This window comes from Pipistrellus hanaki (genome assembly GCF_964339955.1).
Source record: "Pipistrellus hanaki genome assembly, chromosome: 15".
In the NCBI taxonomy this organism is placed as follows: domain Eukaryota; kingdom Metazoa; phylum Chordata; class Mammalia; order Chiroptera; family Vespertilionidae; genus Pipistrellus; species Pipistrellus hanaki.
This window is the reverse complement of record NC_140517.1, coordinates 9,680,628-9,707,805: the sequence shown is the minus strand read 5'-3', so window position 1 is coordinate 9,707,805 and position 27,178 is coordinate 9,680,628. Positions and strand designations below refer to the sequence as shown.

The following is a 27,178-nucleotide window of genomic DNA, read 5'->3' as shown; positions in this document are numbered from 1 at the left end:
CTATGAAGGATTATGCTAAGACCTGAGTATATTAAGGTAAATATCACACGGCTTTATCCTTATAAACAAGATGCTTATAAACAAGAAAATCAAGAGACACATGAAAAAATAGATTGCTGACAAATAATAGTATATTAGTACCACTTTATCTGCAAGGCATACGTTCCAAGATTCCCAGGGGATGCCTGAAACTGTAGATAGTACCCAACCCTGTAAATACTATTTTTATTTCTATACATACATCCCAACGATAAAATTTAATTCACAGATTAGGCAAGTTCATGAACAGATTTGTTCTCCCTGGAGATCTTAGCGACTTTAGCATATGATTATTTTCCTTATGACACAGAGAACTTTTCCCTTGTCACTGGAAGGACCACTCTACGACTTCTCTTTGGTTTATCGGAATTGCAAGCATCACCACACGTGTGCTTTGGGTCCATTATTAAGTAAAATTAGGGTTATGTGAGCATACGCACACTGCGAAACGTGACAGCTAATCTAATAACCTGAACAGGATGGAGTGAGATTTTATCAGGCTACTCAGAAGAGCGTACAATTTAAAACTTATGACTTGTTCTTTTTGGAAATTTCCATTTAGTATTTCAGACTGCAGCTGTAACTGAAATTGTAAAAAGGGGAAACCACAGATAAGGGGACTACCATACTAGCAGACACTTAGATGGTCCTTAACATATACCAGTTTTGCTTGTAAGTGTGACATCTCACCTATGCAGTTATTTTTTAAATCTTAGAAAGTTGATGTGATAGGTACTACCTTCATCAACATATCACAGATGAGGGAACCAGAAGGTCAGGGAATATAAGTAACTCCTGCATTTAGATATTATGGGGATTCTTCTCTGCAACATTTCTATTTTTTAAGAAGTTGAGTAATTCTCTAAATTCCCATGTTACGCCGAAGGCTGTGTCACTACTAGAATCTGCACATCACATCATGGTTTTCTCTTCCTAGTTGCCATTCTTTCCATTTAATTATTCTGTAAATTGGGTTATAGGGAATGCGCAACTTTCCAATACAATGCAATAAGCATTTGTTTATACTTCTGAAGAAAAGTAACTTCTGCAAGTTTACAGAGCAAGCCATATACTCAGAGAAAAAGATGAAAGTACAGTTACTTCCATTTGGCTGGGAAAGGATGGGGTCATGGTTTAGAATGAATCCTGCAGGGAGGTAGAATGTGAAAGAGGAAAGGAGAGCCAATCCCCAAGTAAAAATCAGAGAAGTACTGGAAAGAATTGGTGGTCCATGTGAGCTCTCAGCTTACGACAAACCCTTGCACTCATCAAATGAACATTATATAGAATCAATGACATGATTTGAATTCTAGTTGCACAACTTACTGATTGTGAGACTGTGAGCCTCAATTTCACGTGATACATGTGCATACTCATAATCTGCGAGAGTTGTGAAAATTAAATATGATAAATCAGATACCAGCCCTGACAGAGTTCTTCTGGAATATAGTAAATGCTCAATAAAGGTTGGTATCCCCTTCAATGAAGGACTTGGCAGCCACCACAGCTTGGAGTACTGTCTGCAAATGACTATCAGCTTTCACCCCTGTCAGGGATTCTTTCATGTACAGAATGTCACCTTGGTCAAGGTCATGCCCCTTTCTGGGGCAGACCACATCCAGTGATGGATCACTGCAGGGATATAAAGACTCGGCTACTGGTCCTGATTTAAACAACTCTGATGGAGCCATTCAAGCATTAAGGTTCAACTTGGGGTCAGCCAAGTCTGTCATCATGCTTCAGTTTCTTTCTCCATGTTGAATCTCACTTCCTTCCCCTCCCTTCCACAGGTTTTGGTTTTAAGGGAACCCCAGGATAAACCCCTCTCCAGAATCCACTTCTTAGTTCTCTCTGATGCTCATATTATCAATGTCAGAAGTGGTGGGGCTTAGGACAGGCAAAGATGTGGAGGTAAGTGTTAGGATGTGTGATAAATGCTCACTTGTTGGAAGACAGCTTTGGTGTGGTGTGGACTGCATGACAAGGGGGCTGTCCTTTGTCCAGTGCTGGTCCACAGGTCATTTAAAATGCTCAGTGTCGATATCACCACTGTTCATCCATTTTACAGATGAAGGAAGTTGGGTTCGCAGCAGTGAAAGGATTAAACCAAAGTCCTATGACTTCAAGCAGTAGAGTTGGCTGATTCTGGCTTCCAATGGTCCTTTCAGGATAAAAATGTCTCACCCGGATGGTCCATTGTATGTATTTATTTTTTGTTCGAAATTCTCAGGGATTGCATCTGACTTGTGACATCTCCACACAGAAATGGTGTTTTCTATCTTTCAGAACCTTGAGTCTGGAGTAAGGTCTTTTGCGCCATCAGCATTCTGTCCTGCCTCAAGGGCTGTCAGCCAGAGAAGGCAGGGTTAGTGATGAGGCTTTAAAAGGTTAATTATCATTAATCATTATGAGAAGGTGGCTTATTATAAATTCATAAATTCAGAATAAATTTATTCTGCTGACAAGCAAAATGTCCTAGTTGCCCTGTAGACCTGGTTTCCTTTCTGAAAAATAAATAATTTCCCCCCCCCCCCCTAGATTATGGTCTTTGTATAAACTGCTGTCTCTTCCAAGATGCCATGTGGAGGAAAGCTAAGTTAAATTTATAAAGTTGGTGAAAGTATTCCAATCTTTCAAAAGCTTCTAGGATTTCATGTACAGACCCAGATGTATAGTCATCCTATATAATAAAAGGCTAATATGCAAATTGATCGAATGGCAGAATGACTGGTCGCTATGATGCGCCCTGATCACCAGGGGGCAGATGCTCAACACAGGAGCTGCCCCTTGGTGGTCATTGTGCTCCCCCCGGGGGGGGGGGGGTGGTGGTGGTGGGCACACCACTGAGCTAGAAGCTCAGCTCATGGCTGGCAAGTGCAGCAGCGGTTGTGGGAGCTTCTCCCACCTCTGCAGCAGCACTAAGGATGTCTAACTGCTGGCTTAGGCCTGGTCCCTATAATGAGTGGGCCTAAGCCATCAGTTGAACATCCCCTGAGGGTGCAGGGTGCAGGCCTGGCTAAGGAACACCACTCCCCCCCATCCCCACCCCCCCCCGCCGCCCCCCAAAAATAGAGATACATATAGGTTGTGTACCAGCACCTTTAAAAGTATGTTTTATGGGTGACTCATGAATGAATCTTATAAAATTTCTCCAAAACTTTTCCTATGTGGTATCTTAGTAAATAAAATGCTTAAGTTTTCAAGGTTGCAACCTACAAAACTCATTCTAGTCAGATTCTAGGTTACAATTTACGGTATTATTAAACCATGTCTCTCCATAATCATCCAGAGCTCATTTATTCATTGTTTGCATTTTCATTAGACAAAGTATGAAGCAGGAAGATGACTGGCCACACAGCTGGCATCCTTACGCATGTACAATTGGAGTACATGTTAACATGTTCAACATTTGAAGATGTTGTGTCCTTTTTCTCTTATTATTTTCCTCCTCCAAGTCTCTTTGCTTCTTTTCTCTTTCTTACCAGTACCTTTCCCTTTCTCTCACTCCACCCATTCTGTCTCTCTTGGTTGTTTAGCAATTAATTTTAGTAAAAAAATCCAAAATTACAGCTCTCCCCCATCCCAGCTGTTGGAGTAAGATGGGTCCACCCCAGTTCTATCCTCTCCCATCTCTCTCTGATTCCATAGCACCAGGATGACGCAACTCTTTCCCCCCAACTGCTCACCTCAACTTAGAGAGCTCAACAGACGAACACACCTGACAAATGCGATAATACTGTTAAGTAGGTCCTTTGCTTGAACATCACCAAGAGGACACTTAGATACAAAGCCTTTGAGATTTGGGGTGTCTCAGAACACGGGATTATTGGCATTCTCTTTGATGCTGGCACCTGAAACATTTTGGAGCCCGTTATTCCAGGGCCTGGTTCTGATGTGGTCTGGCAGAAGGCTTGTTTAAACCTGAGAAAACAACCGTGTCCTCTATTGGCTCACCATGTAGTCGCATCTTTATTTCCTGTGGGACCCCAGGTGCTGGTTTCCTAAGTAATCCTTCTCAACGAGTAGATTGGGGCGCAGTGCTTCCGAAAGAAAATTACCTTGTACAGCAAGGATGAGGAGCTGGGAAGAAGGCCACTCCAATTTCAGTTCTAGTCTCCCCTCAATTACTTGTCCACGGCATAAGTCAAAAGACGAAAGTCTCTTTTCTCTGGGTTGGATTTTCAGATCTCTGAGTCAGGCGAGGTGATCGGGCACTTGAGCTTCCAAAGGTGTTTTAGCTTTAACATTCTATGCGTTCATACACTCTTCTCCCAAATTAAATTCAAACTCGCTTTGCTTATAGCCTTCTTCTTTCATTAAGAAATGCACTCAGAACACCTAAATTCATAGCATAAGGGAGCAAAGTTGCCCATGTCATAAAATATTGAATAGCTATTAAAATCTGTTTATGAAGATTTTCACCCCCATGGGAAAACAGGTGTCAGAGAGTCTTAAAAGAAATATAACAAATTATATCCAGTTCCGTGTGCACTATGACACTTGATAAGTGGGAAGAAATGATAAATGAAGTCAAGATAGAAAAAGAGAATTTACTAAATAGTTTCTTCTGAGAGGTGATATTATGTGTGCTTTTTGATTTGTTTGCTTTTTGCATTAGTTCCAAAATTCCTCAAGTGACTGTCTATTCTCATCAGGGGAAATAAATACTTTTTTTTTTTTTCAAGTAAGTTACTGTTCATTTAAATTGGGTGTTATTTTGAATCAAATCAGAATATCACAAAGATCCTTTTTGTTTGTGAGCTTTTCTATATCGTTCCTTTGAGATCAATTTCATGTAAGAAATGTCTTCCAGCCCTGCTGGTGTGGCTCAGTGGTTGGGTGTCGATCTATGGGCCTGGAAGTCAAGGTTAGATTCCTGGTTAGGGCACATGCTGGCTGCAGGCTCAATCCCCAGTGAGGGATGTGCAGGAGGCAGCTGCTCAATGATCAATGATCCTCTCTCGTCACTGATGCTTCTATCTCCCTCTCCCTTCCTCTCTGAAATAAATAAAACTATATTTAAAAAAAGAAAGAAAGATAAATGTATCCCATGATTTAAGAAAAGCAGCATGTGCCTGTCCTAACTGCTTGATTTCCAGACATATGGGAAGGCTCTGTGTAAAATCTCATGAAGCCAAGAGAATGATCTGGCAAGAGGCGATGATGTTAATAAGATTGCTTTTATTTCCTCTAATGGGAGAAAAATGCAAAAGCATCAGCGACCTCGATTTTTTAAATTCATTCCTCAAAACATGTTTCTCTATGTAATTGTATTAAAAAATTATGACCGGCCCAAGTTCCTCTTCTCTTGGAAGATGATCTGCAATTAGTGGTCTGGCATTCCTGAAATTCCTCCTAGCCATCATCACCAGCTTGTGATTTGCTGTGATAAAGCCCATACCTCCCTTCCTGCTTTTGGCCATGACTCTAATCGCATCCCCTTTCCAGAGGAGGTGAGTCGCTTTTGATAAGGGAGGGGATGTGCGCAGGAGGGAGTCTCCGGGAGATATTAGGGTCAAAGCAGAATCTTGCTTTGCAAGCCCATTTTTTAAAAAATGTAATATATTCCTTTAAATTCATTCCTTGGGCTGCGGGAAGAAAAAAAAAAGATTTATCTGGAAAAAGCTGCTAAGGTAATAAGAAAATTTAAATCTTTTGGCTGATTGTGGAGATCTTTAGAAGATGCAGAGAGAAAAGCTGAGCTTGGGTTGCCAGGTGAGCTAGGAATCAGGTCACTGGGACTTACCACCCCCACCCCCACTCCTTCTGCGCAGACGTCGCATTTCTTAAGCCTCACTTTGCCCATCTGTGAAGGAAGCGAGACGATTCCTCTAATACAGGTGTAAGGAAGCTTAATGGAACCGGAGTCATAAAGAGCTTTTGACAAAAGCCCCATCCTGGTATAATGTGGTCTCAAGACCAAGAACAATTACCCTGTCCAAAGCCCAGAAACAATTTTCCTCTTAGGCCAGCGCAGAGAGGAGGCTGCAGTGGATCTTATTCATCTCTGCACGCCTGGACTTCCTGCTTGGGAAAGCGATTGCTGTCTGTCTTAGACTCTCTGGGATGTGCAATGTCTACCTCCTGGAGGACAGTGGCAGGTGAGGGGCTAGTCTCTGTGGCTGTCTTGTTGTCTTACTGTCTCTGAGGGTACACATCTCACCTTTCAGGTAATTCTCAATCATCGCACTTTGTTTGAGGACTGGAATGATTGAGAACAAGCGCCCCTCTAAAATGGGTGGTGGGATCATTTCCTCAGGCCCTTCAGCAGGGAAACACATGTGGCCCAGAGTGAGCTGGGACCCCTCCTCTTATTACAGTCCTGTTCCCGCACCTGGGAGATAAAGCTCACCGATCTGCATCTCCTCTTTTATTTTGAAATAATTTTCATTGATTTCAGAGAGGGAGAGAAAGACAGAATCAACAATGATGAGAGTAAATCATTGATCAGCTGCTTCTCACATGCTCCACACAGGAGATCAAGTTTGCAACCTAGGTATATGCCCTGACCGGGAATCAAACTGTGACCTCCTGGTTCATAGGTCAATGCTCAACCCCAGAGTCATGCCAGCCTGGAGGCATCTCCTTTTTGACACCATCCAACCCCACTGTCTTCCCTCTTTTACGTTTCTTAGGATGACTGACTGAAAGCGAAGTCAGGAAAGAGATTTTTCCACAGAAGCAGCCTTATCCTGATGCAAATCTTCCTAAAGCAAATTCTCTCTTCCATCAGTTCCCACACTCAACCAACAACCCATAGAAGTTGACTCACTGATGAAGCATCTCTTGGAAGTTATTAGAGATGCGTTCATAGAGGGAGCAAGCTACAGGAGGGTCTTACATGGGCTGGGAAGATTTGAACTGTCAGGGAAGAGTTGAGGACAGCCCAGGAAATAACCTATGAGCCTTGGGGACAGGCGAGATTTCCCCCTGCCTTTCTACCTTTCTAGAATAAGCTATCCACTCACCCATTCCTGCATTTTCATTCCTTCATTCGATAAACGTTTACTCTCTTCCTACAGTGGATCAGACACTCCTCTCAGCCACAGTCTCTGCCTTCAGGCAATGACAAACCTGTGTGTGGAGTAGATGCAGGGCGTGAAGAAGCAGACACCTATGTCTGCTGCACAAAGTTTAGGAAATCTTAACATAGGAGGCGATGGTTGATATGGTTTCAACTTGTGGGTGTATGGTGGGGGCCTAGTGAAACATAACACAGAGCGTCAGGAAATGGTGTTGAAGATAGGCTAAGCACTACAGGTTTGTAAGCAAGGGAATAATATATTGGAGATGGGGGGGGGGGAGGGTGGTAGAGATTACTAGATATATAGGCATCTGCTGAAGTAAAAGATTCTCCAAAGGATACTCGATTTTCAAAGGTAGAAATTTTAGGTGAGCCCCCAGATTTGAGGGGAGCACTGACTACCCTCTTCCCAAGATTAGTGTTGCTGCTCTGGGCTACACAATAGCAGACCCAGGGGACACAAGTATCCACAGAAGATGTGCAGGCTCTTTAAGTCTTGCTCAAACGCAGGCTCCTTGGTATAAAGCTTGCACACAATGAGGCAGGAAGGTCACTTCACTGTGTAACCCCCCTTTCTCCCCTGTTTGAAAAGATTATTTAGAGGCATCTCGTGGGATCTTAGTGTAATTCTGATTAACCTTTATTTAAAAAATCCCCCTCTATGACTGGCTCCTTAGGTGATCACTTAAGACAGATTTCTCTTTAATAGTTTTATGACAGTTTAAGTCTCTAGCTCATTCATCTCATTTTGTTTCCCACACCCACAAAAGGAGCCTGGGGTTCTGCCCAGGGGAGAGAGAGGGAATCAGGTACCTGGGAGGCAGGGGCAGATTCCCAAGGTCTCTTTGCCTGGTTGCTACTCTGCCTAGAATTCTACACCTTGGAGGCATCTGAGCTTCAGCATTCTGGACTGGGGGATAGTCAATCCTATGTCCATTACTCTAATTCCTTGAGAGGTCATTGAAACACTGATGATCAGGTTTTTATTTTATTTTCAAAATGGAAATAAACTGCAGAATTGTTGGTGACTCAAATGAGAAAGCGTGTGAAAATGCCCTAGAAGATGAGGAACTCAAATACAGACCATTTCACCTGGCTGGTGTGGCTCAGTGGTTGAGTGTTGACCTATGAACCAGTAGGTCATGGTTCAATTCCCAGTCAGGGCACATGCCCAGGTTGCTGGCTTGATCCCCAGCAGGTTGCATGCAGGAGGCAGCCGATGGATGATTCTCATCATTTATGTTTCTGTCTTTCTCCCCCTCTCCCTTCCTCTCTCTGAAATCAATCAATACACTTAAAAAAAAAAAAAAACGAGCATTTCCTGAATGCTGAGAGATGTTTACATGACACAAAAAAAACTCCAAAGCCCCCAAAAAATCATCAGTAGCATTTCCTGTCCACCTCTCCTTTCTCGTCCACCATCTCTCTTTCCTCTGCTCTCTACAGATGTAAGAAAGAACTGGTGGCTACCTATTACATTCCTAATGCTTACAAAGTGACCACATTCCAGGGAGACCAGCATTCACAGAGCTGGGAGCGCACACACTCAGGGCTGCTCCGTTAACACCTCTCCTTTCACGAGGGCTTACTTGTAGAGATTAACCTGCATGTTCCCTAACTGTACGTCAATAATCACTGAGCTTGTCACTGACACGAGGTCTCCGAGGAAACGTCCACCTGTGTGCAGAAAAGCCCAAGGGCCAAAAGGAAGAAGAAATTACACTTCTACCATCAGCACAAGAAATGGTGCTTCTTTACATCATCGATGGAGAAGCAGTCATTGTCCAGAGTCCTTTGCGAACCAGGGTCCTTGCAGCCCCAGCTGCGGGCCACATCCCCTGTTGGGCAAAAGGAGAGGGGAGCCAAGTGCTGAGGATCTTAGAGCCCGGGAAAGTAGGAGAGTAAATACAAGGTGCCGATTCTTCTGCCAGTAATTGTAGCTCGAGGCTGACGCTTCGGATTCTTTCAACCTTAGCTAAATATAACTCAGAGGTTTGCATTCTTATAAACTCACTTCGCATGTATCCGCAGGATGAGGGTCACACACTAAGTGCTTTTCCGATCATAAGAAAAAGGTCCGTGAATTCATTCCCTTTTCAGCCTATTTCGCCCATATTCCTTCGGTTGTAAATAGCAGTGATAGTTCTATTAAATTCATTTTCTCACTCGGGGGCACATCTACTCCAAATATGATCTCATTATCTACAAGGAGGCAGGTTCCCGCTGGACCCTCCAAATTAGGCCACCGCACTCCCTCGTTTGTGCCTTTGAAGTGCATGCCTACTGGGGCAATGCTATCTGGTCCTTCAAAGAGCAGAAGCTCACCGATCCATTCTGCAGGAGATCAAGAAAAATGAAGGTAATATTTCTCCTCGGCGCGCCCATATTTATTGCCTCCACACCACGAAGCTCTTTCTGCTCCCCTCGCTGATGGGCACTAATGCAGAGCCAATGCATTTGGATCGGAGCGCAGCTTAATGTGCCCAGAGATGAATCCGCTGCCCCGCTCTGTATCGAAGCCATCTCGCGGCATCTAAGTAAATTATATGCCGTGGCTCCAGTTTGGTCTACTAATTTTTTAATGTACATGAAATATTCAGGGTGATTTGTGAAGCATGCAGTACCTCTCATGAATCCATCCTGATGCTGCCTTTGCTAAGAATATGTTTTTAAGGGCTGCCCACGTCCATCTGGAGCTGAAGTTTTCGAACTGAATTAAACATTTACTGGCTGAATGGATAGTGCGATGGAGCCGAAGAGTCCCATCAGGACTCTGTTCCTCGTCCATTGCTTCCCTCCTTTGCTGCTGCCAGTGGCTTCTGGAGTCCTTGTAACGTGTCCTGGTGACGCTGCTCCTGGCACATTTACCGGGTGGAGGAACTGAAGCTGGGGTGATTTCTCAACTTCATGGGCTCCGAAGATACCAGGAGTATCCAGGGTCTTTTCCCCACTCAATGGATCGGAGGTGAAGACAAAAGCATGAAAACAAAGCCCCTTCAATACTAAAGAGATTATGGGATTCCAAAGAGTAAGCATAAGGTCACGGTTTTCAGGCACCTGAATGGGACAGATTAAAATGGCTCAAGTAGAGGAAATTGGTTTGGCTCAGTGGATAGAGCATTGGCCTGTGGACTGAGGGGTCCCAGGTTCGATTCTGGTCAAGGACATGTACCTTGGTTACAGGCACAACCGCAGTAGGGGGTGTGCAGGAGGCAGCTGATTGATGTTTCTCTCTCATTGGTGTTTCTAGCTCTCTATCCCTCTCCCTTCCTCTCTGTAAAAAATCAATAAAGTATATTTTTTAAAAATAATAAAATAAAATGGCTCAAGTAATTTTATTGGCTGGTGTGATGCCAAGAATAGGGACTTTTGTGTTTAGAAATTGGGGCTTGATTTCCAGATTTGCCAATCACGAGTGGTGAGACCGAAGACATTCCTTGTAAGCTCCTTTGCCCTTCTGAAGTTTGGGGAAATGGATGCCACTGTCAGAGGCTATTGTGAGGAGTAGAAGAATTAATGTGTCTGTGTGCCCAGAACTCCGCAAGCGCTCAGTCAAGCTTAATGTCCTCCCTCCCCTCCTCATTCATTTTCTGGATGGCTCTTTCCCCTATCCCTCCCTATTTTGCAATCAGAGAGCTTTCATGTGGGGAGCTGTTTGGCAGGCCAGTGACACACATTTTTCATATCTGATGCTCACAATAGTACACCATAGTGGGCATTAGTATTCCCACTCCACAGAGAAAATATTAAGGTTTCAGTGTCTAGAAAAATTGGCACAGGGCACACCCCACATCATAATGCCAAGATTCTAAACCCTATAGATGATTTCCCAAATCCATCTATGTTCTTTCAAACATGCCTCCCCGTTCCTCTCACATTATTTGATATTTATTCTGCAGGGGGAAAACATCCCAGAATATAACCCCTCGCTTATTTTTTGAACTATATTATGGCACTTTCTCTGGTTGCCAAAGCAGGGCTGAATTTGAAGATCAAGAAGACAAAAATCACGACTGCAAAAGAAATACACAATTTGAACATAGATCATGAAGACAAAGAAGTGGTCAAAGATTTTGCATATCTTGCTTTAATCAATTTAAGTGGAGACTGTGGCCATGACATCAAAATAAAGCTGAGAAGAATAAGGACAGATCATCAAGAGCGGAGACGTGTCATTGCTACAATCACCCACGTAGTCCCAATTACTCCACGTGGATGGGAAAGTTGGCCAATGAAGAAGGCTGATGGGGGCGAAAATCATTAGTAATATGGTTTTGGAGGAGAGTTCTACAAATACCCTAGACCACCAGAAAGACGATCAAAGTAGTCCTAGAGCAGATTAAGCCTGAAACATTGCTATAGGCAAAAAATGACAAAACTGAAGCTGTCCTACTTGGGGCGCAGCCTGAGAATGCAGGGTTCTTTGGAAAAGACAATCATGCTGAGAAAAATAGAAGGCAGCTGGAGAACAGGAAGATCAAGTATGAGATGCATTGACTCCATAAAAGAAGCCAGAGGTGCCTGGCTGGTGTGGCTCAGAAATAGAGTGACACTGAACCAGGAGGTCATGGTTCTATTCCTGGTCACACATGCTGGGCTTGTGGCTTGATCCCCAGTAGGGGGCGTGCAGGAGGCAGCTGATCAAGATGAATGATGTTTCTCTTTATCCCGTTCCCTTCCTCTCTCTCTAACAATCAATAAAATAATATTTATTAAAAAAAAAAAAAAGAAAAGAAAAGAAAAGAAGAAGAAACCACAGGCATGTGTCTACAGAATCTGTGCAGGGATGTTGAGGGTAGGACATTGTGGACATCACTTATTCATAGGCTAGCCAGCAGTTGGAGCTGACTTAACAGCACGCAACAAACAATTCAATTTGCTCTGAATCTCTAGTCAATGTCTTTGGGATACCCTATTGCCACTCTAATTTCATAAACGTTTCATGAGCCATACATCTTTCACCAATTTATTAGAGATTTCTTATCCCCATTTTACACCATATGTATTCTGTGACTCCCCTTTTATTTTACATGCCCCATCTTCATATTTTCATTCTTTTTAACAGCAGCTTAACGTTTTAGTATCTTGCATTATTGACTACTTATTCTTTACTTTATTCATCCATTTATTTTCTTCTACTTCTATTTTTCACTGCGTAGCTCCCCTATTTTCCAGGCGCATTAAGTTATTAACTCCATCCATTTCTTTCCTGTCTTCACCTGCAATAATATGACTTCACATATTCATTCCTCTTCCAATGCGTCTACCGGAAAGCTGGTATCTGCAGTTCATGTTTTCCCTGAGCCGCCCTGCGCTCTTATTTTTAGCCTAATTACGAGAGTAATGAAGCTCTGATCGTGATTTTCCAGGTTTTCCCCTTCAATGGCTTGAATCATAACCTCCCTAGTTGCCAAGACCGTTACTTTTACCCCTCAGAAGCATGAATAAAAGATTCAATTAGAAAGCCATCTTGCCCTATATCACACATTCTTGGCCACGGTTTCTTCCCTTCCTTCTTTGCCATCTCAGCTGCCCTCGGTCATTGGGAGTGACCCAGTTTGAAGACCTTTGTTATTTTGTTCTGCTGTGAAAAGGGGTTGTCACTGTGATTAGGTCTGAGTGTGCTGGTGATGTTTGGCGTTCAGAAGGGTGGAATTAGAGAACATGAGCCCTAGAAGGGCCCCTGAGTGTCATTTTGAAAAAGTGGCACAAGATGGTAGAATTTTTTTAAAAAATGAACCCAGAAAGGATCATTTTACCATCGCTGCTATTTTGAAGAAGTTCCTGATTTTGCTAAGTCTCACTGGTATCCTCTGCAACACAGAATGATAAAAGTAGATACCAGTCTATTTTGTGGAGTTGTGGTGTGTGTGGTGTGGCACCAAACAGTCAGCATGTGGGGACGGGTCCGGTGTAATTCCAGGCACATAGTGTCTTCTCAAATGAAATGGGAAGCTAGCACCACCACACTGCCCAGCAAGCCTTGAATGGCAGCACCACATGGTCAGCCAGTTGATGCTGGACCAAGGCAAGTGGCAGAAATCTCACAACTTGCCAGGTGTGCCCATTCTGCCTTCAGAAAATACCAACTGCTAAAATGTTCTTTCAGTTTGGGGCAGGGTCTTTGACACAGTTCCGGAAGTTTACTTACAACTGTTCTCTACCTGCCCTAGCTGGTTTGGCTCAGTGGATAGAGCAGTCCTCAGAATGAAGCGTTTCAGGTTGCATTCTGGTCAAGAGCATATATCTCTATCTCAGTTACAGGCTTGATCCCCGGCCCTGGTCAGGGCTCCTGTAAGAGGCAACCAATTAATATGTCTCTCACATCAATGTTTCTCTCTGTGTGTTTCTCTCCCTCCCTCCTACTCTTTTTAAAAATCAATGGAAAGATATCCTTGGGTGAGGAGTAACAAATACACACACACACACACACACACACACACACACACACACACACGTATATTAGAGGCCCAGTGTATGAATTCGTGCATGGGTGGGGTCCAGTCAGCCTGGCCAGGGGAAGGCGACATGGGCAGTTGCCGGCTTGCCTGCTGGTCTAACTTCTGGTCGAGGGGACAACTAGCATATTAGTCTTTTATTATATAGGATATACACTGAGTGGCCAGATTGTTATGCATTCAGAGATCATAATAATCTGGCCAGTCAGTGTGTGTATATATATATATATATATATATATATATATATATATAGCCATCATCTAGTGCTATACCAAAATTCATTCATGGGCTCTTGTCTCTCTCTTTCTCTTTTAGTCCATATAGGAAACTTTGATTATAAGCAGATGAGATGTTCAGATTTTTAAATAGAGTTCCCAAGTACTTCCCCAGCAATTTCAAGGATACCTCATGGTTTCCATAGTTTCCAGCCCCCCTCAGCATCCCTTCTCTCCTCTGGACTGTCTAAATGTGCAAGGTCCCAGATATGACTGAAGGATTTCATGAGCAGCCTGCATGGTGCAGAGTGAGACAGAAAAACTGTGTTTCTAATTCTAGATAGTGGACTTTTCATTACAAAGCCCAGGAGCACTTTTCCAGCAGCTTCACCTCACAGCAAATTGTTTTAACTACATTTATAATCAGCCAGGATCTTCAGTTCCTTTTCCTCCATCTACACTTGGAAAGTTGATTTTTGAGGTCTAGTTTCAGAAACTCACATTTACTTTGGGTCCATCTGGTTTACCAGTATAATCCACTGTGATTTCAAGAGAACAGAGATCACTCAAGAAATTTACTGGTCAGTTTTATAAATGCTTCTTTTTTTTTTTGGACTTATAATAGTTTGAGATGCTGCTTCAAGCCTCTGGGGATACATTGGCTAAATGCACATGTCTTTTATTACATAAACAGAACTTAGAGATTTTAAACAATTAAGTCCAACAACAGCCATAAAAGGGATACCAAGGAGCCAATAGGCACATGAAAAGATGTCCAACCTCATTAATAATCAGGAAATGAACATCAAAACCACAACAAGATATCACATCTGACCTGCCAGAATGGCTATCATCCAAAAGACAACAAATAACAAGTGTTGGCAAGGATGTGGATAAAAGGCACTGTTGGTGGGATTGTAAGTTGGTGCAGCCATTGTGGAAAACAGTATAGAGTTTCCTCAAAATATTAAAAAATAGAACTGTCTTATGACCCAGTGATTCCACTTCCTAAAAACCCCAAAACACCAACCAGAAAGAATATATGCTCCTTATGCCCACAGCAGCATTATTTACAATAGCTAAGATTAGGAAACAGTCCAAGTGCCCATCATGGATCTTGATGTTCAATGACTCCTCAATTCTAGCAAAGCAGTTCTCCCGGTAGTGTGTGTCCATGTGTGTGTGTTATGCTTGTCTGTTGGAGAGCAGGAGAGAGAATATAAGTTGATTTGTTTCAATCTCGGTTTTCTTTGGAGAAAAAAAGTCTTGTTTTCCCATGTTTATGCTTTTTTTAAAAAAGTCTTATTTAATGAGTTTTTGCTCACAACCAAGCTCCCAGACCCTTACCTGCTGAATTGATTTAACCAGTCAGGTATCTTGACAAAGTAACTGCCCAATTACCAGATTTTTATAATTGCTTCATTGGGGCATTAAGCCTGAGAAATATGCATATTCACGACCTCAATGTCTCCTCTATTTTTCATCCCTCTGTTTTGAGTTTGAAAAATTGGCATGGAAATTGTTTCCTGACACTTCTTTTGAACCCTTAAATTATGTACCTATGACTAATAGCAACGTCTCAGGATGTTCTTTCAGAGAGAGGAAATCTAGTCTGAAGATCTGTCCTTTGTTTCTCATTCTGCAATTTCCCCAAAAGATCAGTTCTGGGATGTGCTTTGCCCCCTACCTTCCCTGCAGCCCACTCCACCCCACTGCTCACATGCACTTTCTCTATCTTTATCAGACAGGTTATTTTTGTCCCCCATATTACACACGTTTAATGAAAGCAGGAAAATGAGAGGGTCCTCTGTATTGAAAGAATTCAGCATGGAGTTGAAAGTCAAACCAAATCTGCAGGTAGCTAAGTACCAGGTATGGGCACTAGTAATAGGCTAGGTACACTGTCGGCTATCCACAGGGGAAGGCTGAGTCTGTCCAGCTCACCTGCCATGGTGGCAGCCCCTGGCATACTATGTTGCATAAGCAGCCACTCACCCAATGCTGAATTGTAAATGAAGCTATACCTGGTCCCAGTATGCCTTCCTGTCTCTGGTTCATCCAGGCTTTCCCAGATTCACAGGTTCCTTTGAAACCCCACTCCTGCCCAACAGATTTTGCTAAGTGGTTCAGCATAAACCTTTGAACCAGGAGGTCACGGTTCAATTCCCAGTCAGGGCACAGGCCTGGGTTGCAGGCTCAATCCCCAGTGTGGGGTGTGCAGGAGGCAGCCGATCAATCATTCTCTCTCATCATTGATGTTTCTATCTCTCTTTCCCTCTCCTTTCTTCCCTGAAATTAATAAAAAATATATTTTAAAAAATAAAATAAATCCTACTCCTCTTCACTCTATGGACCTCATTCATAAAAAGGGGCATTGAGGATTCTCCTGAACCTTGGCCTTAACCAGTCCCATACTTGCAAACTCACCCCATGACCACTCTGCACTCATAACCCAGCAACCTTGGCCTGGCAACCTCCAGCATTTGGGTCGCAAAGGCCTCTTAGACCTGACATTGAACCCTACCTATTTACTTTCCAGCGTGTGCTTCTGAATCCTGGGGATATGGATGCTGATTTCTGCTCAGAATGTGGTTCCCACTTTGTAGACACAATCTTCCCTACAAACTGAGATCTCTCCACATTTACCAAGTTCCAAGCATGGTACACACTCAGCCACCTGGTCACACTGGCCCTGACCTTTCCACATGAGACTTGTGTCCAAGAGCTGAATATCTACTTGCCCACGGTCCTGTCCCAGTCCGTCCTATGTCCCCATTGGTCTGATTGGCACTTTTATTTGGGCACATAGTTAACTTCTCTGTCACTGTATAATCAGAGACTGAACAACCACTGACAGGAATTTTATAGAAGTTATTCAAGCCTCAGCTGAAAGATCAGATTAACTTGTCTTTGATGCCTCTTTTAATCTTGAACTTCCGACTATACAAACCATGCCCCATGAAATATGTAGAAGTCTATGTTTGCCTAAGCCATGCTATTTTATGCAATGTGATCCAAAACTTTACTCAAGGATCTGAGATGCCGTGCGAAATTTATATAGGAAGATTCTGTCCCTTACTAAATAGAAGAACTAAATCATGTTTCCCCGAGGGCAGGTTTTCAATGAGGATGGCTGCATATTTATCTGAGTATCTGAGGGATCCTTTCAGGCTATTCTTAGCTCACAAGATGATTTACCTAATCACCGAGGCTTTTCCATGGACATGCTGAGATGGTCTAGGTAACAGGCATTCCTTTTTCTCTTGCTGAAGTCCTTCCATAGTGTTCTGTTCCCCGGTGGACAATATACAAATCCCAAGAGGACAGGGTCCCTCCTCAGCCAGCGGTTTCAGCTCCTGCAATGCCCCCATATCAAGCACAGACTTGGGCACTCCAAGCTCACTGTGCTTCAGGGACCACATGAAACTACCTCACACCTTTCTGGCTTTCCCTTCAAATTTCCCTCTGCTTTGGATTCCCCTTGCCCACTATCGCTCAATCAAAAATCTACCCTTCCTCAATGGTTAACTTGAATCACTTCCTTTTGGAAATCCTTTTATAAAATTGTCTCCCTCTATAAAAGTCAGATCTTTCCCTCTCTGGGTTCCATCCCACCTGGCCTTCTCTTGGTGCTCATCCACTGAGTAGGTATTATTTTTTTGTGGCTCTTTCTCTCCATGTGCCATACTCAGAAGTCCAAGTCTCATTCATATCTATATCTCATTCATCCATCCCAATTCCAGGCACTAGTAAGTCCATGATAGATATAAGTTGAATGAATATGCTCGTTCATTAATAAGATGAACATAGGTATTGTTATGTAAACCAACTTTCCAAAGGACTTCCCAGTCAATACAGTGATGAGCAGAAGATGTTCTAAAGTGCAGAATTCTCGCCTATTCCACAGGATATCACTCTACATATTAAAAAAATAATAATAATAACAATTTCATTGCTTTTTAAAATTAGTTGAACTCAGTGTCCTCAAAGACTTTTCTTTATTAACTCAAAATAACTCTCAATGTCAAATGTATGTCACCAAGACATTATTTCCTCACCATCACCTTCAATATCTTCAAAGTTAATTAAGCTCTTATGACCTTCTTAACCTTTACTGATAGTGTTTCACAGAAGTCTAAATTATAGCCCACAAACTCCTAAGAAATGATAAGATCATTTGAGGTCATTAGGACAAAAGTCTATGAGGAATTTCTACCATTTCTTATATGGTAGTCCCCTCTTATCCAGGGGAATACATTTTTAAGACCCTCCATGGATGGCTGAAAGTGCATATAGTACCAAACCCTATATGTACTGTGTTGTTATTTTTTAATAGATTTTATTGATTTCAGAGAGAAAGGGAGAGGGAGAGAGAGAGATAAAAACATCTATGATGAGAGAGAATCATTGATCAGCTGCCTCCCGCATGTCCCCCATAGGAATCGAGCCTGCAACCCAGGCATGTGCCCTTGACTGGAATCAAACCTAGGACCCTTCAGTCCACAGGCCAACACTCTATCCACTGAGCCAAACCAGCCAGAGTTGTACTATGGTTTTTTTGTTTTGTTTTGTTTTGTTTTTGTTTTTATTTTGCTATACATACATAAATTGTCACTTAAAGAAAGCACTTTATGACTTCTTTGGCATACCCAAATTGCAAGCATCACTACCTTTGCATTTTGAGGTTGTTATTAAGTAAAGTAAGGGCTACTCATTTTCAAGACACACACACACACCCTCCCCCCCCCACACACACATACACACTCTGCATTTGGTGTTATATCTCTTAATCCGTGGGTTGCTCTTCTTTTTTCTTCCTTGCAATCCTCTATAAAATAATGTTGTACTCTTCAATTACAGCTGACACACAATATTATATGTTTCAAGTGTCTAACACAGTGATTAGACATTCATATATCTTACAAAGTGATCTTCTCCATAAGTCTAGTACCCACCTGGCACCATACATAGTTCTTACAACATTACTGACTATATTCCCTGCACTGTACTTCACATCCCCATGATTATTTTGTAACTGCCAATTTGCACTTCTTAATCTAAGAACAAGTTATTTTTAAGACGACGCTACTGGGTTTATTTTCCCCTTCATCAGCAATGGCTGTGTGATTTCAGAGACAGCCGCATGCCTTCTAGCAGGCTGAGCTTCTCCATCTGAAGTTATTCACTTCATGGGACTACCCTGACGATTAAATGAGATGCAGCAATGGGCAGCATCTGGCATCTGCCATCTAGTAAGTGCTCACGTAAGGTCAGATCTCTATTATTTGTTTTCCAAAATGTCTGTCCAGAGAGCCACCTGAAATAGGGACTATACTTCAATCAGGGAACATCTAAAATGCTGCAAAGCAGGAGCCAAGCTATTCCTGGTTGTATGTCCAGCCTTTTAGAAACTGCACTAACAGAGTAGAGAGAAGAAAAGAGCTAATTTGGATTTGAATCTGTGAAGCGCCAGGTACTTCTCTAATCATTTTGTATGTATTTCCTCACTTCAACTGCCCAGTAATTCTACAAGGTAGCTGTTATTACTCTCACTTTTCAAAAGGTAAGAAGGTAAAAGCAAGGCTCCGAGAGCTGAAATCATGTAGGATGGGAGATCACAATGTTCGTTAAGTGCTAGACAGAAGCCCAGATGTGTCTCCAAGGGTATGTCCCATTTCCCCAAAGTAAAACCGACACTGGATATAGATGATGATTCTCTTCCCGGAGGTATGTTCTACAGGGCATCAGAAGGGGTTGCAAGGTGGGGTAGTTTCTGGGACTAACTTAGTTTGGAAAACACTAGATTACACAAACAAACAAAACACAGGGGTGGGCCAAAGTAGGCTTACAGTTGTTCGTATGGAGAAAGACATATGCAGGTAATGATTGCTTCAGTAGCTTTCTTACTGTAGAGGGCCTCCTGGGAAGGCACATGGACATTCTTTAAATTATCAGCTGAGCCTGAGGCACTGACAGAGTCCATGAGCCCGGTTACACCCCTCCCATGAAGGCAGGGGAGAGGGGTGTGTTATTCAGCTTCTGACTTACCTTTGTCCAAGTGTCAGCAGGGGCGGGTCTAGATATGCAAATCCAGTAATGCTAGGCCTAGTTAAGAATGCAAATAAGCTCCTTTGATCCTAAGTTTTGGTGTTATTTTCTGGTATTTTGGGGTATAAAAATAAACCTGCTGCCTGGCTCTGCTGCTTGCTGTCTCTCCATCAGAGAGAATGGTGCCCACCTAGCTCCCACCCTTATGAATCTATTTTTGCCCCTTGGTCTCTTTCTCTCTTTAATTTCTTAATCCCTAGCTCCTCCACTCAGGAACCTGTTTCCTTTTCCGTGATGGAGATGAATGTGGAAAAGAGAGAAACACCCCCCACAATTACCTCAAAAGAATGTCACTCTCATGGCAGATCTACTTCTGTCCACCCTGAGTATCCTCTGTTTGTAGGACTTCTCAGAGCCTCGAACTTCTCAGAGCCTCAGAGTTAACAGGGTTAACCCTAAATCTCCAACAGGGTGAGGGAGCTGCTATATTTGATATTTGATCGTCTTCTATAGCACACTCTGGGATACCCTAACCTAGGAAAATAACCTGTAAGTGTCCATCTCTTCCACTAAGAAGTCCAGTATGTCAGTGCATTCTTCATTATTTGGAAAAACAACCTAAGATCCTGTTCTTTGGGGGCCTCTGCAGCGTCCATTACTGATCTCCTGAGGCAGACAGACAGCCTCAGCAAATACGGCGGCAGTGTTTAATGAGGGCAGATCTACACAAAAACATGCATTTTCCAGCAGGATGTTCTCCCGGTTTATTGTGCAGTGCTTGGCTCTTAGGTACCAGAGCCCTAGACACCCAGCTGCTATAAATCACCTGAGAAAGGTGATCATTAAATAGATTAAAATGCATAAGAATTACCTAAATGTGGACCATTAGATTAAATGAAGCAGCTACAGTAGAATGCCCTCAGGGCTCCAGGAACTTCATTTAGGTTATCACCGTACCAGTGTTGTGCAAATTGCAGGATTAAGGAGAATATTACAAACCTTACGGCTTCCCCTCTTTGCTCCCCCCCCCCCCCCCCCCCCCCCCCCCCCCCCCCCCGCCCCATCTGCTAAGGGTTTGCAGCTGAGATTCCTCCAAGGCTTAATAAACAGCTACCTCCGAGAAGGCGGGATGAAGCTGGCTTCCCAGGCCAATCTGCATTTCGATGTGGTTTAGAGCAAAGCCTTATCTCCGCGTGGCATGTTTGCAGGAATAACAGTGTTTAAATAATGTCTGCAATGGAGCATAAAAATCCTTTGTAACTCAAACGGACATATTGAGGAATCTTAAGCTTCAGCTCGCATTACCTTGGCGATGTTTCTCTCAAAGACTGACAGCAAGGCAGCATCGCTCTCCGAAAGCACCTCTCCAGGCGCCCTGCGCGTGTTTTTTGATGTTGTTCTCGCTCGCAAGCCCTCCTCATAACTCTAATAAAGGCCAATTTGGGGAAGCAGGCGTGGTTTGAGCTCTAAATTTTTCATGAAATTCCATGTGAAATGGAAGCGGTCCGTCTATTTCTTTCTGTCTAACCTGATCACCGGAGAAAGAGGGAATAGAGAGCAGTGTACATGCTTGTGAAAGAAAACGCCTCTTAATTGGAGTCATTTCAGAAGCTACGGGTAAGATCTTTTTTGGCAGAGAAAAACGTCAGCCAAGGTGATGTGTTTTTTTTCTCCTTTGTGTCCAACTACATTTTGTCCTCTTATTAGATCATTTCATTTTATTGAGGCTGAAAGCAAGGCAGTTAAGGGGAGAAAAGGGAGCTCACCCTGGCTGTGTGGGTTCAGTGCCAAGGTCACAGTGCATGGCATTTAATCCCCACAACAACCTCTCCAGGAAGACACACCGACTCATTCATCCATCGATCCAACCGATGAACCAATAGGCTATCGTGGTAGAAGCAGATTTTGAACCAACTTCTATCTTGAACAGGTCCATATGCTTTCTGCTATAGTCTGCTGTTTCACTGAGGGTCACACATGTGACAACACAAAGCATCCACCAGAAAGTCACAAAACACCTGGGACTACTGTTTATGGGGATGCGTTGGTAGCAGATGCCAGGGAATGAGCCCAGTGACGGAGCCTGGATCCTTCTTGCAAAATGAAAGAAGGTGAGGGGTGAGAGTGTGGGGCCGGGGAGGAAAGCAACACTTACAAAATACTGAGGTAAATAAGAGACTCTACTAAGTGTGTTACATATGTTATCTCATGTAATGCTCATCACAGTCCCATGAGATGGACACTGTTATATCTAGTTCACAGATGAGACACATCAAAGCTTATAGAGAGACTAGTGGCCCAGTGCATGAAATTCGTGCACATTAAAAGGAAATTAATTAGAGGAAATAATTTAATATTGCTATTTGCCCTTTCTCTATGATAGAAGTGTTAGAGATGAGAGAAAATTAGTAAAATGTACATGAAAACCTTCCTCCTGTCAGAGTCTGGGGCACACCATGGGACCCAGAGTCAAGTTCCCGCCTACCCACATGCACCTCAAAATCATATGAGACCCAGACCTGGCTGGCCTCACCCCAATTGGGCTAGATCCAGACCCAGCCAGTCCCACCATTGTCAAGCACTGCTGGGCAGGGGGCATAGCCTCAGGTCCCCTGGCCTGGTGACAGGATGAGGGTGTGGCCTGAGGTCCCCCAGTTCAGACTGGGGTAGGCAGTGTGCCTTGAGGTCATCCATCAAGCCCCTCCAAGTGGGGGACATGACCTGAGATCTCCTGTCAAGCCCCGCTGGGTGGGGCACATGGCCTGAGGTCTCCTGTCAAGCCCAGCCAGGCAACGGGGTGCAGCCTCATGTCCCCTGGCCCGGTGCTAAGGCGGGGATGCAGTCTGAGGTCCCCTGGCCAAGATATGTGCCTTTGACCAGAAATTAAACCCAGAACCCTTCAGTTAATGGGCCAAACCAGCTAGGACTAAAACCCATATTCTTTTAAAGGTTACACTAATTGAGGAAACAAGTAAGGATTGGCATGCACGGAAAAGTGAAGAAGTTCTAGAGTTGACAACTTCTTTACCCATCTTGGTCCTCTTGTCTTTGATACGCTCCTTGTGTAACAGGAGCTGCACTGAGTTCCTGTCCTCCCTGCTCCCTGTGAATGGAATTCACCAAACTCCACTATTTCTTCTGTCTTCAGAGAAGATCCTGCCGGCTGCTGACTTTCCACTGAGCTGCACCTTATTACCTGCTTACACACACCTTTACGTTCTACCAATACCAAGCCACTTAGATGTTTCAAAAACATATTTTTATTGATGTCAGAGAGGAAGGGGAAAGAAGCGAGAGACAGAAACATCAATGATTAGAGAGAATCATTGACTGGCCACCTCATGCACACCCTCCACTGGGGATCAAGCCTGCAACGTGCCCTGACTGGGAATTGAATTGTGACCTCCCGGTTCATAGGTCGATGCTCAACCACTGAGCCACACCAGCCGGGCTTACTTAGATTTTTGATAACACACCAGACACTCACTATTTCCATGCCTTGCAAATGTGACCATTACTTCCTGGATTGTACCTTCCCCTTTGTTCAAAATGCAAACAAATTTATTTCCTTATTCAAAACTGAGCTCAAGTTTTAAGCATTTAAAAAGCCTTCTCCAACTAACCCCATCACCACATAGAGTTAATTTCTCTCTCTTCTGTGCTTATATATTTTTCTAGGATTACAGGTATCACTGGGCATGACAATGTCTTTGTCTGTATGTCTGTCTTTCATCTCGGGCTGTATTTCTTGAGAGCATACCCTGCCTTATTTGCTTCTCTTTTAGCTGCAACTATTACCTGGCACACAGTGGTAGCTACTTAATATTCAATAAATTGGTTTAACTTGAAAGAAGTCAGAAGTTGGTGACTCGAGTTATTAATGAAGAAGAAAGAACTCTTCTGCTGAAATGAATTAAGACAAGACTCTGAAAAATTCCTACCCATGGTGCCTAGCGGGCCCTGGATTAATTGCACTCTGCACACCCATTCAGCTCCCCAACACAGCGAGAAGAACATTTCCCTGGGATGACCTTAAATAAATTAACATTCCCGTCTCCACTGATTCCATTGTGGAAACAAGTTCACAAGTTAATGTGAAGAAAGAATCAGGGGAGGAGTAAATGAAGACAGGAAGAGAGAAGGAGGTGTTTCATAATTTATCAGATGTGAGCCCTGGCACCTCATTTATTTTATGAAAAGGGCCAATGATGCTTACATTTTTATGAGTTGAGACTTAAAATAGGATTCCTGATTCTCCTCCACTCATCACCCATCTTGTGTAGCCTGTGGACATGTTGCTTATTCACCAGTGAGTACTTTAGAATCCCCCTTCCCTATTCTTTTTAATATATTTTTATTAATTTCAGAGAGGAAGAGAGAGGGTGAGAGAGATAGAAACATCAATGATGAGAGAGTCATTGACTGGCTGCTTCCTGCACACCCCCTACTGGACATTCAACTTGCAGTCTGGGTCTGTACCCTGACGGGGAATCAAACCCTGACCTCCGGGTTCATAGGCTGATGCCCAACCACTGAGCCACATCAGTTGGGCAGCCCCTTCCTCTTTCTTAAGCTCTGGGCTGGGGCCTCTTCATTCCCAACAGCTGCTGCAATAGTGTGGCATGCCTCTTCCCTTGTAAGTCACCCAGCATGATCTTCCCTCCTCAGTTCTGAGCACACAACCAAGGCAATGGCATGTATCATCTGCAAATTTCCTTTGAAGCTGATCACCCCATTTAGAATGAATTAACATCTAATTGGCAAGCAATCATGCCCAATAACTTTATTTTTCAGAGTCAAGTCTCTCAAAATACTGTCAATAGAACAATTACATTACGTAGGCTCTTCTCACTGGAAGTCAGCTAGACAAGTGTCTTGTTTTATCTGTAGAATGATTCCTCAAGGCACAGCCTCCCAGTTAAGCTCTCTGCAATAATAATCATCATGATGAAATGAAATCGGAGATCTGAACGAAATTGGAAAAACGAGCCTTTTTCTTTTCTTTTCTTTTCTTTTTTTTTTTTTTTTTTGGCCTAGTCTATGTAAAAGAATGTGTGTGACTGTCTGCCAGGAATTTTTTCTCCTGCCAAATTCTAATCAGTTTTATATCACCTCCTCCCCCCTCCCAGTTTGGGTCCTGAGGGGCCGGAGCAGCAGAGCTTTCAAAACAATCTGTGGGTCTCTATCTTCCTTTGCAACAAACCTCGGGGGCTGTTTCCTTTTCCATGTCAGCCATCCATTTCATTTTTCAAAACACTATTTTTTAATATTGAGTCTGGAGACCGAAAGAGACAGAACAAAGAAAAATGTCAGATGCAGAAAGATTAAGACCAGATCAACCCAGGTTTGAAAAACAGCAGAGGTTGCGGGGACTTTTCTGAAATGCTGGTCATGTTCACAATGCCTTTCCTTTCCAGGAGGTGTGCCGTTTTAGTTGGTCTTCGCAAGGAACAATGACCCAGACTTGGTCCTTTCTTTTCTTGACCACAGCAGCGTTAAGAATAGACCTCGGGGCTGGCCAGTGTTGCTCAGTGGTTGAGTGACATCCCATGCACCAAGAAGTCACTGGTTTAATTCCTGGTCAGGATACATACCCAGGTTGCAGGCCCACAGGCAAGGATCATGTGGGAGGCAGCTGGTCAATGCTTCTCTCTTATCGATGTTTCTATCTCTCCCTTCCTCTCTCCCTAAAATTCAATAAAACCATATTTTTTAAAAAAATAGGTCTCTCATTTATAGCAGGGCTACAAATCTCAGGGGACTCAAGGACACTCAACCCCTCTGTCATCCTGACAGCAATCTGCGAACCCTGCAGCCTTCTGCTTGACTAAACTTAAAGGTGCCTTCCCTCCGCTACGCATTCTATTACTCTCGCTCACTCTGCTCACAGTGCTAGTGGCCACCTGACAACTCAACTGGAAGCTGCCACTCCAGTGGCTGCTTTGATGCTCACCTTGCTGCACCTGTGGCTTTCAATGTTGACCTGGCTGTGCCTAAAGAGTCCACTTCCCACCTGGAAGTTAGTCCCGTCTACGAGGGGCAGCCCTCTCTTGGATTTCTTGCTCACCTTTCCTAAGAAATGTAGATCAATGAACTCTGGAACTTCATTGGACATCAATTGAGTTTCCATATCCTGAACACCCAGTCAGGGACCTTGACAAGATTTCAATTCTCTGCATCTTAAGAGTAAATCTCATGATCTCAGAATACTTTTTCCAAATAGACTTTCTCCTCTGTCGTTGTTTCATTATCTTAAGCCCTAAAATTTTAGGTCCTGAAGTGTTTCAAAAGCTTCTTCAATGTGAATTCAAGAAGATCTACCAGGCCCTCATGAAATCTAGATTCCTTTTGGACATCTCTCACATGTCCAAGTTCCCAAGGTGGGTGTGAACATGAAAGCCCATCCCTTGGGTCCTTATTTAAGGTAGGGATGTGTGTGTGTGTGTGTGTGTGTGTGTGTGTGTGTGTGTGTTTACATTTTTAAGGGAGAGAGACACAGGGAAGATGAGGGGCGATGGGGTGGAGAAGGAAGGGGAAGATGAGGACAAGAAGGAGGAGGAGGAATGAAGGGAAGAGAAGGAAGTGGTGGAGGAGTAGGAGGGAGTGGAGAAAGAGGAAGAGGAGGAGAGAAAGAGGACGATGTGGAGAAGGAGACACCATATTGACACTCTGCCAAGGCATTTGTGAGTTCAGCCAAGAATCTTTTGCCTCACTTTTCTTTTTCTGGCTACATAACATCAACAAACAATTTGTCTGATTGTTTTGGCATGGAAATGAGTTATCTTTTGCAATTGGATTTTTTTCTGATGGTTTTGTCCTTGTGTAGAAAGGGCACTGTCCTCAACCTCTGCCCTTTCAAACATGACTTCAGTGAAAATCTCCAAGTAAGCAAAATACCTCACTGGCTCCTTTCCACTTTTGCTTTCAAGCATTTGCCTCATCTCTGGGATCCCTACCACTGTCCACTGGCAACCTGGATGTCACGAGTCCCTCACTAAGATGCTTCAGTGAACGCTGCATTCTCCTAAATGATTTCATTAAAAATCATAATTTCCTTCTCCTCCCTAAGGAAAAACATCCTATATAATAAAAGGCTAATATGCAAATTGGCCAAATGGAAGAATGACCAGTCACTATGACATGCACTGACCACCAGGGGCAGACACTTAATGCAGGAGCTGCCCCCTGGTGGTCAGAAGCTAGGCTCATGGCTGGTGAACACAGTGGTGGTGGCTGGAGACTCTCCTGCCTCCACAGCAGCCAGACAGCCCCTCAGGGCTCCTGGCTTGTGAGAGGGTACAGGCTGGGCTGAGGAACCCCCTCCCCGGAGTACGAATTTCGTGCACCAGTCCCTCTAGTAATAGTCAGTGTTAAGATCCCTACTTACTCCATC

General features: G+C 43.5%; 2 long non-coding RNA genes across 2 annotated transcripts in view; one reads left to right on the top strand and one right to left on the bottom strand.

Annotated features, from left to right (window-relative positions):
* Positions 1-27,178, bottom strand: part of LOC311610194 — a 248,718-nt gene that overhangs the window by 65,052 nt on the left and 156,488 nt on the right. The window lies entirely within an intron of this gene.
* On the top strand, positions 6,022-10,327 carry LOC311610191. Its single transcript, XR_014792911.1, has 3 exons — positions 6,022-6,140; positions 6,440-6,535; positions 8,721-10,327. It is a non-coding gene; the product is annotated as an uncharacterized lncRNA (long non-coding RNA).